This window comes from Anolis carolinensis, chromosome 1, assembly GCF_035594765.1.
Source record: "Anolis carolinensis isolate JA03-04 chromosome 1, rAnoCar3.1.pri, whole genome shotgun sequence".
NCBI classification, from domain to species: domain Eukaryota; kingdom Metazoa; phylum Chordata; class Lepidosauria; order Squamata; family Dactyloidae; genus Anolis; species Anolis carolinensis.
In genome coordinates this window covers 208,159,561-208,175,877 of record NC_085841.1, presented here as the reverse complement: position 1 = coordinate 208,175,877, position 16,317 = coordinate 208,159,561, and positions in this window count along the sequence as shown.

The following is a 16,317-nucleotide window of genomic DNA, read 5'->3' as shown; positions in this document are numbered from 1 at the left end:
TACTTCAACTTTGCCTCTAATATCCTTCCCTCCAGTGAGCAGTTGGGCATTGTTTCCTGGAGGATGGACTGGTTGGATCTTCTTGCGGTATTTTACGACATCATAAAGAGCAAGAGCAGAAATGTGGTGACCAAGAGGAAAGAAGTCCTGGTGGCTCTTTGTTATAGAGAATGGAGCACAGCACTCCCGTGACTGAATACAAGCTCAACCTTAACCTCCAAGGCACCAAAAAGCTGGACTTCAAGACAACATACCTCCTTCTGTTTTGTTCTGTTCTGTTTGTCCAAACGGCATTGAATGTTTGCTGTGTATGTGTACTGTGATCTGCCCTGAGTCCCCTTGGGGAGATAGAGTAGAATATAAATAAAGTGTTGTTATTATTGTTGTTATTATTATTATTACTAGCTGTGCCCTGCCACGCGTTGCTGTGGCTTATGGGAATAATTTGTTGACCAGGTGGAATAGCAGTGAATAGCCTTGCAGCCTCAAAGCCTGGCCGTTTTCTTCTTATGCGAATCCTTGTTTTGTGAGTTGGAATACAATGGCTTACTGCTTGGAAGGCTGGGTACTTGCGTTCTAGGGGAATGGTTTTTTTGGGCTGCTAGAATTGCAATGAATAGCCTCGCTGCTTCATAGCCTGACCGCTTTCTACATAGGGCCATCCTTCATTGGTCAGGTTGAATGGGATGGAATAGCTTTGCTGCTTGCAAGCCTGGCCGCTTTCTACCTTGCGGAATTCTTGGTTGGCCAGGTTGAATAGCAATTAATAGTCTCAGTGCGGCAAATATGAATGCTGCAGTTAGCCATCTTGATTAACATTTAATGGCCTTGCAGCTTCAAAGCCTGCCTGCTTCCTGCATGGCGGAATTCTTTGTTGGGAGGTGTTAGCTGGCCCTGGTTGTTTCCTTTTTGGAATTTCCCTGTTTTCAGGGTGTTGCTCTTTATTTACTGTTATGATTTTAGAGATTATATTTTTCTGTATTATACCACAGTAATTATTATATATTATATTTATAATCTTATATTATCTGCTTAGAACTGGATTATATGAGGCCCCTTCTACACAGCTGTATAAAATCCACACTGAACTGGATTCAAAGCAGATACTGTGGATTATCTGCCTTGGCATTCTGGGTTATATAGGTGTGTGAAAGGGCCTTGAGTCTACACTGCCATATAATCCAGTTCAAATCAGATAATCTGTATTTTATAGGCAGTGTGGAAAAAGCCTGAGTGAAGAAGCCCTGAGCTGCAGTGTTGCTGAGTGGGTTGCATCAACCACTGATTGAGGTTCCAGGTTTTAGCCTGCCACTTTTGGACTCTTGCTTGCTGAGGTGTTTTTGCGAGTACCTCTGAAGATCTTAGAAAGCTATTTCTTGATTTAAAGTGTTGACATGCTGGCTGATATCCAAACAGAGGATTGGCTGGATGTCAATGCCTTGGTCCTTTCATTGCTGTCTGCTACTTCCCGGCAGATGTCAGGTGGTGCAATGCTGGCTAAACAGTATAATTTCTCGAGTGGTGTGGGGCATAGACATCCCGTGATAACGCAGCATGTCTCATTAAGAGCCACATCTACTTTTTTAACATGGTGAGATGCGTACTGGGCATGTGTACTCAGCAGCAGAGTAGCAAAGTGCAAGGGCAGATGTCTTCACGGTGTCTGGTTGTTCCCCAGGTTGTTCCAGTCAGCTTTCATACGATGTTATTTCTAGCACCCAGTTTTTGCTTGATAGTCAAGCAGTACTTCTTGTAAGTCAGAGCATGGTCCAGGGTAACTCCCAGGTATTTTGGTGTGCTGCAATGCTCCAATGGGATTCCTTCCCAGGTAATCTTCAGAGCTTGAGATGCTTGTCTGTTCTTAAGGTGAAAAGGACACGTCTGTTTTAGATGAATTAGGGATCAGCTGGTTTTCCCTATAATAGGCAGTAAGAGCAGTCCAGCAACTGGAGGACCACATAAAATGACAAGGCAGGCCAAATGCAACCTACAGGCCTTGGATATGACACATGTGCTCTAGAATGAATGTGATTGGACACTACTTGAACTGCCATGACTCAATGCTATGGTATCCTGGGAGTTGTAGTTTTACAAGGTCTTGAGCCTCCTCTACCAAAGGGTGCCGATGCCTCACTAGCCCTGGCAGTTAAAGTGGGGGGTTAAACTTGCCTTTGACCCTAAATCTATTTCTGTAATATATAGTTTTGTTTGTTTGTGTATATTTATTATGTAAAGCTTGCCTACAATAAAAATTAATAAGACATATTGCAAACACAATGTTCAGTGGAAGCTATTCCAAAGTATGGGTTGCTGTAAGTTTTCCGGGCTGCATAGCCATGTTCCAAAAGCATTCCCTCCTGACGTTTCACCCACATCTGTGGCAGGCATCCTCAGAGGTTGTGGGGTCTGTTGGAAACTAGACAAGTGGGGTTTCTATATCTGTGGAAATATTTGAAAAATTCACACTTGGCTCAAACAGACAAGAAATCTTTCTCCCACCCTGGACTTTCCACAGATATATAAACCCCATTTGCCTAGTTTCCAACAGACCTCACAACCTCTAAGGTTGCCTGCTATAGATGTGAGTGAAATGTCAGGAGATAATGCTTTTGGAACATGGCCATAGAGCCCGGAAAGCTCACAGCAACCCAGTGATTCCAGCCATGAAAGCCTTCGGCCACACATTATTCCAAAATAAGCCTGTACATTGGAGACATCATAAGATAACATGACTCACTGGAAAAGGCAATAATTCTGAGTAAAGTGGAAGGCAGTAGGAAAAAAGAAAGACGGTGCCATAGCTGGATTTCTCCAAACAAGGAAGCTATATTCCTGAACTGGGGCTCTTGAAGGTCTCTCATTCACAGGGTTGGCATAAATCAAGGCCAACTTGGTGAGAAATACGAGCAGTAGCAACAGAATTAGCAATCTGAATAGGCTTTCTTTCAGACTCCCCGAAATGCCAAAATGTGTTCCTTAAGGTTCATCTACTCCAGTGGTTCTCAACCTGTGGGTCCCCAGATGTTTTGGCCTTCAACTCCCAGAAATCCTAACAGCTGATAAATTGGCTGGGAATTCTGGGAGTTGTAAGTCAAAACACTTGGGGACCCACAGGTTGAGAACCATTGATCTACTTTGTAGAATGGATGCAGTTTGATACCACTTTAAGTGCTGTGGTTCAATGCTATGGAATCCTGGGAGGATTCCACGGCATTGAGCCCTGGCAGTCAAAGTGGTATCAAATTGCATTACTTCTAAAGTGCAGATGTACCCTCTGAAATATAATGCCGATTTGTGAGCAACAGGAGGAAATATCTCCTAAACTAGTGGCTATGTAGGGATCCTGAAATGTCACTCTAGGGGTGCATTTATGCTAGAATTAATTATGTTTGACACCACTTTAACTGCTGTGGAATTATGGGAGTTGTAGTTTGGTTCTCTTTTTGGCAGAGGAGGCTACAGGCCTATGACTCCCATGATTCCATACCACTGAGTCATGTCTGTTAAAGTGCTACCAAACTACATTAATTCTACAATGTGGATGTTCCCCAGATTATGCATTCATAGCTGCTCGAACCAGACTTATTGATAACTGGCAAACAGAGAGAGAAAACGTGGAGGCAGTGACAAACTTTGTATTTCTAGGTGCAAAGATTATTGCAGACGCAAACTGCAGCCAGGAAATCATAAAATGTTTACTTCTTGGGAGGAGAGCAATGACCAACCTTGATAAAATAGTGAAGAGTAGAGACATCACACTGGCAACGAAGGTCCGCATAGTCAAAGCAGTGATATTCCCCATAGTAACCTATGAATGCGAGAGCTGGACCATAAAGAATGCTGAGCGAAGGACGAAAGACACATTTGAATGGTGGTGTTGGAGGAAAATTCTTAGAGTGCCTTGGACTGCAAGAAGATCCAACCCTGGGAAATAATGCCCTGCTGCTCACTGGAGTGAAGGATATTAGAAGCAAAGATGACTTCTTTGGCCACATAATGAGAAGATAGGAAAGCTTGGAGAAGAGAATGATGCTGGGGAAATGGAAGGAAAAAGGAAGAGGGGCTGACCAAGGGCAAGATGGATGGATGGTATCCTTGAAGTGAGTGGTTTGACTGGCCATGGCGGATAGAAAGTTCTTGTCCATCCAAGATTCTGGCCTATGTGTAATTCCTTCAGTGTATAAGTCCTAAATTTCCAAATTCTTAAAATTAACAAAAATCAATACTTAGATTTTTTTTTAAAACACACAAATCAGTATGTTGTGCCATTAAAACTGACAAAATGCATATTCACGTTTGTGCATATATGTGCTACCCAAAAAGGAAATTCCTATCAGGACAGTTGCAATCTTTCTCTGGTGCCTAACAGCTGCATGGCAGAAAGAAATGTAGCAGCTGTAGCTTTGCTCTTTAGGACAGGACTGGACAATGCTAGTAAACTTCACCTGTGGAGCCTTTCTGCACCCCACCCCTGCAGCTGTTATAGATCCAACATTTCTGCCATAAGGACAAAAGAAACCATGGCAATATTTGTTTTTTTTTAATCCAGCTGTCTGTGGTCATTCACAAGGAAAATCAAGTCACACTATTGCCTTTCAGCTGTAGTCTTCTTCTGTCACAAAGGACTCCACTGTACTTTCACTTTTGTTAATCTGGCAAAAAAGTATTGTATCATCTTTGTTGTCTTTTCTTCCTTCAATATGCTTAATGCCTGTTCAGCTGTGGTGGTCAATTGGTTGCACTACTGGAGACTGTATGATTACCTCTCCTACCAGCCATTGCTATTTGCTGTGTTGCTTATTATTGTTGTTGTAGGCCATCTGAAGAGCTTCATGATTCCTGTCCCTCTCTTAGTGACCTTTCACATTACATAGTTGATGGTACAGTAGAGTCTCCTTTATCCAAGCCTCACTTATCCAAGTTTCTGGATTATCCAAGCCATTTTTGGAGTCAATGTTTTCAATATATGGTGATATTTTGGTGCTAAATTCGTAAATACAGTAATTAAAACATAACATTACTGTGTATTGAACTGCTTTTTCTGTCAAATTTGTTGTAAAACATGAAGTTTTGGTGCTTAATTTGTAAAATCATAACCTAATTTGATGTTTAATAGGCTTTTCCTTAATCCCTCCTTATTATCCAAGATATACACTTATCCAAGCTTCTGCCAGCCCATTTAGCTTGGATAAGTGAGACTCTACTGTACTTGATCTGCCATCCATTAAATCTTGGGATTTGTAGTTTTGTAAAGCAATAAAGCTCTCTGGCCGAAAATTCTGAAAGCTTCCATAGGGAAAACATTATGAAGGGAAGACAAAAGTATAATCCAAATAGGTGATTTACAATCCTGATTTAAAATATTTCTATCTTATGCATTTGTAGCATGTAAGGCAGCTTATAACCTTTGGAAGTAAGAAAACGTCCCTGTATGAGTCATAGCTGTACATGGGAATCATAATGTTGTAACTGTATAGCACGAAAGGGCCCCTTAGACATCAGAAATTAAATGGTGATGCTGATCCAATGGGATGATTCCATGGAAGGACTTACTCCTATCAATGGAACTGGAAACAGGACTTTTCTTCTTCCATTCTGTAAACCCCCCCCCCCCCCCCCAAATACTCTCCTCCCCAAACCAGCTTTGGACAGAATTGGGAACCCTCCATGGCAGCAGGGAGGGATGTTGTGTACATGTGTATGTTTGCGTGTGGGGTTGTTGATCAAAGCATCAAGTATGATGTTGAATAAAGGAAATATTAATATAATTAGATATTATGCTAACAATAATATCTTTGTGTTGTTGAAGGCTTTCATGGCCGGGATCACAGGGTTGTTGTATGTCTTTCGGGCTGTGTGGCCATGTTCCAGAAGTATTCTCTCCTGACATTTTGCCCACATCTATGGCAGGCATCCTCAGAGGTTGTGAGGTATGGATAAACTAAGTAAGGAAAGGAAAGAATATATATCTGTGTAGAGTCCAGGGTGTGGCAAGAGTCCTTTGTCACTGGGAGCCAGCATTATTGTTTCAGTTAATCACCCTAATTAGCATTGGCATAGAATTTTTGTTTTTGTCTCTTGGTGTGGAGAGAAATGGTCTTTCTCCATTTTTTTGTAGGTGAGGCTGTGCAAATCAGAAGCCCTCCCACCCAGGCTTTACGGACTCCCCAAAATCCACAACGACTCCATCCCACTCAGACCCATTGTAAGTGCCATTGGATCGCCGACTTACAACCTGGCAAAATTTCTGGCTACACAGCTACAAACCCACATTGGGCTCACTGCACACTATATCAAGGACTCAACACACTTTATAGAAAAGATCAGCAACCTCAGTCTAAGCACCAATGACATCCTGATGAGCTTCGATGTGGTGTCCTTTTTTACCAAAGTCCCAGTAGCTGACACCCTCGCACTAATCAAACAAAACTTCCCAGAAGACATCACAGCCCTGTTTCACCATTATCTCACCACTAGCTACTTTCAGTGGGACACTGGATTCTATGAACAGAAGGATGGAGTGACCATGGGGAGCCCTCTCAGGCTAGTAGTAGCAAATTTCTATATGGAATACTTTGAAAAACAGGCCCTAGAAACAGCACCAAAAAAGCCTACTGTTTGGTTCAGATACGTAGATGACACCTTCACAATTTGGAGCCATGGAGAGGAAGAACTCAGCAAGTTCCTGGACCATCTTAACAGCATCCACCCAAACATCCAATTCACCATGGAAAAAGAAAAGGAAGGAAAACTGCCATTTCTAGATGTTCTGTTCAACCGCAAACCCAATCAACAATTGGGCCACACAGTTTACAGAAAACCTACACACACAGATAGATACCTTCATAAAAACTCCAACCATCACCCAAGTCAAAAAAGGAGCACAATCAAAGCCCTGACAGACCGTGCACAAAGAATCTGCGAACCTCACCTCCTCCAAGGTGAACTCAACCACCTAAACTGGGCTCTACAGGCCAATGGATACTCCACCACAGACATCAGAAGAGCTGCAAGGCCAAGAACAAGCCTTGAGAGTCAAGACAAAGATCCACCCAGAGGAAAGGTGGGAACCACTGACCGCATAGGCAAACTGATGAAGAAGCACAACCTACAAACTATCTACAGACCCACAAAGAAAATCCAACAAATGCTACGGTCAGCGAAGGACAAGAGGGATCCTCTCTCTTCTGCAGGAGTTTACCGGATACCATGCAGCTGTGGACAAGTCTACATAGGGACCACCAAACACAGCGCCCAAACAAGAGTCAAAGAACATGAAAGGCACTGCAGACTAATTCAACCAGAGAAATCAGCCATAGCAGAGCACTTGATGAACCAGCCTGGACACAGGATATTATTTGAGAACACAAAAATGCTGGACCATTCCAACAACTATCATGTCAGACTACACAGAGAAGCCATTGAAATCCACAAGCATGTGGACAACTTCAACAGAAAGGAAGAAACCATGAAAATGAACAAAATCTGGCTACCAGTATTACAAAACTCCAAAATCAAAACAGTAGATGGGAACCAACACTCTGAGGGCTTGAATGAACAAAGGATGCCCCCAGGCAAGAGACAAAACATTTCCAATGCTAATTAGGGTGATTAACTGAAACATTTATGCTGGCTCCCAGTGACAAAGGACTCTTGCCACACCCTGGACTCTACACAGATATATATTCTTTCCTTTCCTTACTTAGTTTATCCATACCTCACAACCTCTGAGGATGCCTGCCATAGATGTGGGCGAAACGTCAGGAGAGAATACTTCTGGAACATGGCCACACAGCCCGAAAGACATACAACAACCCAATAATATCTTTAAAAGTAGCTCTGGGACAAAATCCATTTGAGATGCTGATATTTGCAGTCTCCACTGCTTGCTACTTCCCCATCCTAATTTGCCTCTCAAATCTGCATGGGGATTATATGTGGGGTAGTGTTGTGGGTGTGTGGAAGTTACAGAGGTGGTGGGAACTGCAATTGTGTGCATGGAAGTCTGATCATATGATCACATATGTAAACCAAACTGCTGCTGCTATTATCATTGTTACTATTGTAGTAATATCAGCAGCAGCATCCTATCCCCCCTCCCCCGGATGGGACTTAAAGCAGTTTACAACAGTTAAACAAACATCAGAGCCGGTCCAACAATTAGGCGAATTAAGCGGTCGCTTCGGGCGCCAAACATACGAGGGTGCAGTCGAGACTGCTTTTTCTGTTGATTTGTTGTAAAACATGATGTTTTGGTGCTTAATTTGTAAAATCTTAATGTAATTTGATGTATAATAGGCTTTTCCTTAATCCCTCCTTATTATCCAACATTTTTGCTTATCCAACGCTTTTATTTTTCAGTAATTGTGTTTTTTGGGGGGGGGGGGACCAAAATTCTGTTCGCCTACACTTGAAAAATACCTAGGGCCAGCTCTGACAAACATAATTAAAAATTAACAGCAAAGAAACATTAAAAAGCAATTAAATCTCAATCACAATAAAAGCAACTAAAACAACAACTAGTCCAACATATTAAGCAAGATTGAAAAATCAGCTCTCAAAGGCTTGAAGAGAAAATAGTGAATGGAAGGGGAGACAGAAATGAGGATAGAAAAATAATCCAAATAAGTGGTTTAAAACCCTTGTTTTAAATTTTGATATTTCACTGCATTTGTACAATCAAGGAAGTTTTCAACCTGCGGAAATAAAATATAAAAACTCATATGACTCAACCTCTGCCTAGAACATGATCAAGGTATGTGCCTTTTATGATTTGGATTACATAGATCCATGGGCAGCAAGGATGGGGAATCAAATTATCAGTTTGTTGTGAGTTTTCTGGGCTGTATGGCCATGTTCCAGAAGCAGTCTTTCCTGACATTTTGCCCACATTTATGGCTCACAACCTCTGAAGATGCCTGCCATAGATGTCAGGAGAGAATGCTTCTGGAATGTGGCCATACCGCCCAGAAAACTCACAACAACTTTGTGATTCCGGCCAAGAAAGCCTTCGACAACAAATCAAATTATTGTTGGACAGCAGTTCCCTTAATCTCTTACCAGTGGCTACCCTGTCTAGGGCTAATGGGAGCTTGGAGTCACACACACAGTCTTTATTGGCAAACAACAAGAAAATTATAACACAGGTATATACAACAAGAGGAAGTCACAGGTAAAAAGGAAACATGCTTTATTTTATTTATTTATTTATTTCGTGTCAAAACATTGCATAATAGATAAGTTTAAAAGCGATAAAATAAAGGAATCACAAACAGTTAAATAGTTTTAGACCAAAAATGGGCAACAGCAATTGCATTGACCGTAGCTTTAAACAACTCCTCCTCCGTGCATGAGGCAGGGCATTGTGGGCAAGCATACATATGAGGAGTTGTTTGTTCTGCTCCACAGTCACACAAAGTGGAGGATTCCTCCAGATAGAATCTTGCCAGGTTGTCTTTTGATCTGCCCACTCCGCTTCTCAGTCTGTTTAGGGACTTCCAAGTTGCCCATTCTTGGTTTGCCCTTGGAGGCAGACCCTCATGGGGGGTCATCCAGTTGGGATTGCCTTAAAAGTTACTAATCTCAAGGATAACATTTGCAACAGCCTCACAATAGAATGCTAATGAGAGTTGCAGTCCAACAACCTTTGGAAGTCCCCCCTTTTCATACCTGTAGTTTATAAGGAGTTGATGGAGAAAGGTTTATGTCTTAGGACAATAGGCATCACTGAAACCTGGTGGGATGACTCCCATCACTGGAATGTAGCCATTGAGGGCTATAACCTCTTTCACAGAAATAGAACAAAGGGGAGATGAGGGGGAGTAGCTTTATATGTCAAAAATAGTTACGTTGCAGAAGAAATCCAAGACTGTAATCTGGGAAACCAGCTTGAAAGTATCTGGATAAGAATCAAGGGAACCGGGACTCAAAGAGATCTCATCGTGGGTGTCTACTACAGACCTCCGAGTCAGGATGAAGGACTTGATGAAGCCTTAAATCAACAGCTGACCAAACAGGCACAAAGAAGAGATATAGTAGTCATGGGCCATTTCAACTATGCAAACAGTGCCATCAAAGAAAAAAAATAAGACAAGTGCGAAGAAGCCAGAATGGATGTCCAAAGAACTTCTAACCGGGCAAAGACACAAAAGAGACATGCACAAGAAGTGGAAAAGGGGAGAAATCACCAAAGAAGAATTCAAATGTATAGCCAACTCCTGTAGGGAAAAAGTTCGCAAGGCTAAAGCGCAAAATGAGCTTGCCAGGGACATTAAAAACAACAAAAAAGGCTTTTTTGCTTACGTTGGTAGAAAAAGGAAGAACAAGGAGGCAATAGGGCCTCTGCGAGGAGAAGATGGGATGATGGTGACAGGGGACAGGGAAAAGGCAGAACTACTTAATGCCTTCTTTGCTTCGGTCTTCTCACAACCATCTTCAACCTCAACAACGTGGAATGGACGAAGGATTAGGGGAAATCCAACCTCAAATAGGGAAACAAGTTGTCCAGGAACACCTGGCCCCTCTAAACGAAGTCAAATCCCCAGGGCCAGATCAGCTACATCCAAGAGTATTGAAGGAACTAGCTGAGGTTATTTCAGAACTACAGGCAATTATCTTCGAGAGTTCTTGGAGAACAGGAGAAGTTCCAGCAGATTGGAGGAGGGCGAATGTGGTCCCTATCTTCAAGAAGGGGAAAAAGAACAACCCAAACAATTACCGTTCAGTCAGCCTCAGGTCGATACCAGGCAAGAGCCTGGAAAAGATAATTAAGGAATTGGTCTGCGAACATCTAGACACAAATGCAGTCATTGTTAATAGCCAACACGGATTTACCAAAAACAAGTCATGCCAGACTAATCTGATCTCTTTTTTCGATAGAGTTACGAGTTGGGGTGATACAGGGAATGCTGTGGATTTCAGGAAGGCCTTCGACAAAGTCCCCCATGACCTTCTGGCAAACAAACTAGTAAAATGTGGGCTAGACAAAACTACGGTTAGGTGGATCTTTAATTGGCTAAGCGAACGAACCCAAAGGGTGCTCACCAATGTGTCGTCTTCATCTTGGAAAGAAGTGACAAGTGGAGTGCTGCAGAGTTCCGTCATGGGCCTGGTTCTGTTCAATATCTTTATTAACGACTTAGACGAAGGGTTAGAAGGCATGATCATCAAGTTTGCTGATGACACCAAATTGGGGGGGAATAGCTAACACTCCAGAAGACAGGAGCAGAATTCAAAACGATCTTAACAGACTAGAGAGATGGGCCGAAACTAATAAAATGAAGTTCGACAGGGACAAATGCAAGATACTTCACTTCGGCAGAAAAAATGGAATGCAAAGATACAGAATGGGGGACTCCTGGCTCGACAGCAGTACGTGTGAAAAAGATCTTGCAGTCCTCGCAGACAACAAGTTAAATATGAGCCTACAATGTGATGCGGCTGCTAAAAAAGCCAACGGGATTCTGCATAAATAGGGGTATAGCATCTAGATCCAGGGAAGTCATGCTCCCCCTCTATTCTGCCTTGGTCAGGCCACACCTGGAATACTGTGTCCAATTCTGGGCACCGCAATTGAAGGGAGATGTTGACAAGCTGGAAGGTGTCCAGAGGAGGGCAACTAAAATGATCAAGGGTCTGGAGAACAAGCCCTATGAGGAGTAGCTTAAAGAACTAGGCATGTTTAGCCTGCAGAAGATAAGGCTGAGAGGAGACATGATAGCCATGTACAAATACGTGAAGGGAAGTCATAGGGAGGAGGGAGCAAGCTTGTTTTCTGCTGCCCTGGAGACTAGGACACGGAACAATGGTTTCAAACTACAGGATAGGAGATTCCACCTGAACATCAGAAAGAATTTCCTCACTGTGAGGGCTGTTCGACAGTGGAACTCTCTCTCCCAGACTATGGTGGAGGCTCCTTCTTTGGAGGCTTTTAAGCAGAGGCTGGATGGCCATCTGTCGGAGGTGCTTTGAATGCGATTTCCTGCTTCTTGGCAGGGGGTTGGACTGGATGGCCCATGAGGTCTCTTCCAACTCTACTATTCTATGATTCTAGGTAGGACTGGGACATGAGAGAAGCCTCCTAGCTAACACATCTTGGTGTCCCCTGGGCAATGTCTCTGTAGATGACCAATTTTCTCACACCAGAAGTGGCTTGCAGTATGTTCTCAAATCGCTTCTGACACGATAAAAAATAGGTAGAACTAAACACCTGTTATCTTTCCTCCAGCTCAATGTTCTTTAGCGACTGTCCTGAAACATAAGGCCTCCATTTCTGTGGCTCTCTTATGTTAATGTGGGATTTGTGTATTGATAGTGTTTAAATGCAATTTGTGCCATGCTTGTATTGCAACTGATTGCATCATCCAGAATGTACCATAATGTGGAAAGAGTTAATTGCCAAGAAGCTATGATGACCTTGATGTGTGGCTGGAACTAGGGAGTATCCAGACACAAGTGTTTGTGCATAACGATTGCGTCAGTTCAGTTGAGTTCTGTCTGCCTAGAGTTCGAGTCAAGTTCTGTTGGAGAACAGAAAAGTCCTGTGTTCATCTGTCGTCTGCAAGTCTGTTTGTGTTGATTACTGCTGCATACAGTAAAACTTTGTAAATAGTTTTACCAACGTCTCTGAGTGTCTCTTCGTTCTGCGTTCCACTGCTTCCATCCAACTACTGCTGCGCTACAAATACTCTGATCTTATCCATGTAGTTTCTTCTGCTACAGCAATCCATTAGGAGAATAATGAATAGATATGAGGGACTGTATCTCTCTTAGGATCCAGAGATCCAACTTTTAGGATTTTCAGGAGAGGCTCCTCACTCCATTCACAACCTTCCCAAGCTTGTTTTGTGGGAACATGGGGAAGAACTTTTGGGTGGCTGCTCCCAGAAGTTGGGCTTCTTTGCCCCGCTGCTACCATTTGATAAGGTTATTACACTAAGTTGTTAGTAACAACATGCAGTGTTTAAATAAGATTGATTTGTTATCAATAAATATTCAATAAACTATATACCTGAAGCCACCTAATTTTTTTTAAGGCAGATAGGGTTTGTGAGTAGAAAAGTTTATGAAGCCTAGTATATTGGAATGGGTAAAATATGGACAAAAAGCCCTACATTTTGAAGGTACTTGAGCTGAACACTGAAGGGAAATGTTTTGTGGGGCATGGATAAGGGAAACCATGGATTTGTGGATAAGAGGGGGCATACTTAGCCACAGTGGTCCACGCTCTTGTTACATTCCAAATAGACTACTACAATGCACTCTATGTGGGGCTGCCTTTGAAGAAAGTCCCCTTCAGGGTGAGAAGGGTGGGATATAAATGCCACTAATAAATAAATAAATAAATAAATAAATAAATAAAGTGCTGGCTTTAGTCTATAAAGTTCTAAATGGCTCTGGCCCAGCTTACTTGTCCAAACGTATCTCCCACTATGATCTGCCTCGAAGTTTAAAATTGTCTGGGGAGGCCTTGCTCTCAATTCCACCACCTTCGCAAGCGCGATTGGTGGGGACGAGAGACAGGGCCTTTTCAGTGGTGGCCCTCCATCTGTGGAACTCCCTCTCCAATGAGATCAGGCTAGCTCCCTCACTCTTGTCCTTCCAGAAAAAACTTAAAGCTTGGTTGTGGGACCAGGCATTTGAGCAGTAGACGTAGCATTAATTGTAAAAATGATTTTATGACGGATAATGGACAGACCTAGATCATGACTCGAATTGCGCTTTCTAAATGTATGTTCATATGGATGTTTTAAATTAATGTTTAATTGTTGTTTTAATTGTAATTACAGTAGAGTCTCACTTATCCAACATAAACGGGCTGGCAGAACGTTGGATAAGCGAATATGTTGGATAATAAGGAGAGATTAAGAAAAAGCCTATTAAACATAAAAATAGGTTATGATTTTACAAATTACTGTATTTACGAATTTAGCACCAAAACATCACAATGTATTGAAAACATTGACTACAAAAACATTTACTACTAAAAGGCCGGCTGCATTGGATAATCCAGAATGTTGGATAAGCGAATGTTGGATAAGTGAGACTCTACTGTTATATGAAATAATTACTGTGGTATAATAATACAGAACAATATAATCTCTAAAACCAGGACAGTAAATAAGGAGCAACACTCTGAAAGCAGGGAAATTGGGAATTCCAGAAAGGAAACAATCAGGGCCAGCTAACATTTCCCAACAAAGGATTCTCCCAGGCAGGAAGCAAACAAGCTTTGAAACTGCAAGGCCATTAAATGCTAATCAAGGTGGCTAATTGCAGCATTCATATCTGCCACACCGAGACTATTAATTGCTATTCAACCTGGCCAACCAAGGATTCCGCAAGATAGAAAGCAGCCAGGCTTGCAAGCAGCAAGGCTATTCAGTGCTATTCAACCTGGCCAACCAAGATTTCCACTAGATAGAAAAACCCCAAGCTCTGAAGCCACGAGGCTACTCTGTCCCATACAACCAGGCCTAGAAACGATGCCCTATGTAGAAAGCAGACAGGCTTTTATTTATTATTATTTATTACAATATTTATATCCTGCCCTTCTCACCCAACAGGGGACTCAGGGCGGCTTACAATAAAACACACATATAAAAATTGTACAATACACTATAAATCAGTTAAAAATTATTAACTTACTTCGAACATTCATAAAGCACATTCTAAAATACAGATGGGCCTGTTCAAGTTTAAAAGACTGGGTCTGTCGATTGAGTTCCGGCGTACATAATAATAATTAGTGCTGCTAATTATTATTCGAAAGCCTGGCCCCACAACCAAGTTTTAACCTTCCTACGGAAGGATAGGAGGGAGGGAGCCTGCCTGACTTCACTGGGGAGGGCGTTCCATAGGCGGGGAGCCACTACTGAAAAAGCCCTGTCTCTCGTCCCCACCAGCTGCACCTGTGAGGCTGATGGGACCGAGAGCAGGGCCTCATCTGATGATCTTAAGCTTCGAGGTGGGTCGTAGCGGGAGACACGTTTGGACAGATAAGCTGGGCTGGAACAGTTTAGAGCTTTATAGGCTAAAGCCAGCACCTTGAATTGTGCTTGGTAGCTAATCGGCAGCCAGTGGAGCTGGCGTAACGGAAGAGTAGTACGCTCCCTGAACACCGCTCCAGTTTTACCCTGACAGCCTCCCATTGGACTAATTGAAGCTTCCGAACAGTCTTCAAAGGCAGCCCCAAGTAGAGTACGTTGCAGTAGTCTAAACGGGATGTAACGAGAGCGTGGACCACCGTGGCCAGATCCGGCTTCCCAAGGTACGGTTGCAGCTGGCGCACAAGTTTTAACTGTGCGAAGGCTCCCCTAGCCACCGCTGAGACCTGGGGCTCAAGGCTCAACGATGAGTCTAGGATCACCCCCAGACTGTGAACCTGTGCCTTCAGGGGGAGTGTGACCCCATCCAGCACAGGCTGTAACCCTATACCCTGTCGGCCTTCCGACTGACCAGGAGGACCTCTGTCTTGTCTGGATTCAATTTCAATTTGTTGACCCTCATCCAGTCCGACACAGCGGCCAAGCACCGGTTCAGGACCTGAACAGCCTCCTTAGTGACAGGTGGAAAGGAGTGACAGAGCTGGACATTATCTGCGTACAGATGACACCGGTGCGTACAGATGACACCGGATCCCAAAACTCCTGATGATCTCGCCCAGTGACTTCATGTAGATGTTAAACAACATGGGGGACAATACAGAGCCCTGCCGGACCCCACAAGTCAATGGTTGTGGGGCTGAGAAGGCGTCCCCCAATGACATCTTCTGGGACCGACCCTCCAGGAATGAGTGGAGCCACTGCAAAACAGTAGCTCCAAGTCCCATACCCGTGAGGCATCCCAGAAGGATACCATGATCAACAGCATCGAAGGCTGCTGACAGGTCCAGCAGAACCAGCAGGGACACACTCCCCCTGTCCAGTTCCCGGTGAAGATCATCGACTAAGGCGACCAAGGCTGTCTTGGTACCATGCCCCAACCTAAAGCCAGACTGTGCCGGATCCAGAAAATCAGTGACATCCAAGAATCCCTGGAGCTGCGAAGCAGCCACATGTTCCAAGACCTTGCCCAAATAGGGGAGATTGGAAATAGGCCAAAAGTTTCCAAATTGAGTGGGATCCAGTGATGGCTTTTTCAACAGTGACTTGATCACAGTCATTTTTAGGCTCACTGGAAACTTGCCCTCCCGAAGGGAGGCATTCACCACCACCTTCACCCACCCGGCCAAATCCCCTCTGGCTTCTCTCACCAGCCAGGATGGGCAGGGGTCCAGGATGCATGTGGTTGGTCTCGCCTCTCCAAGGATCTTGTCCA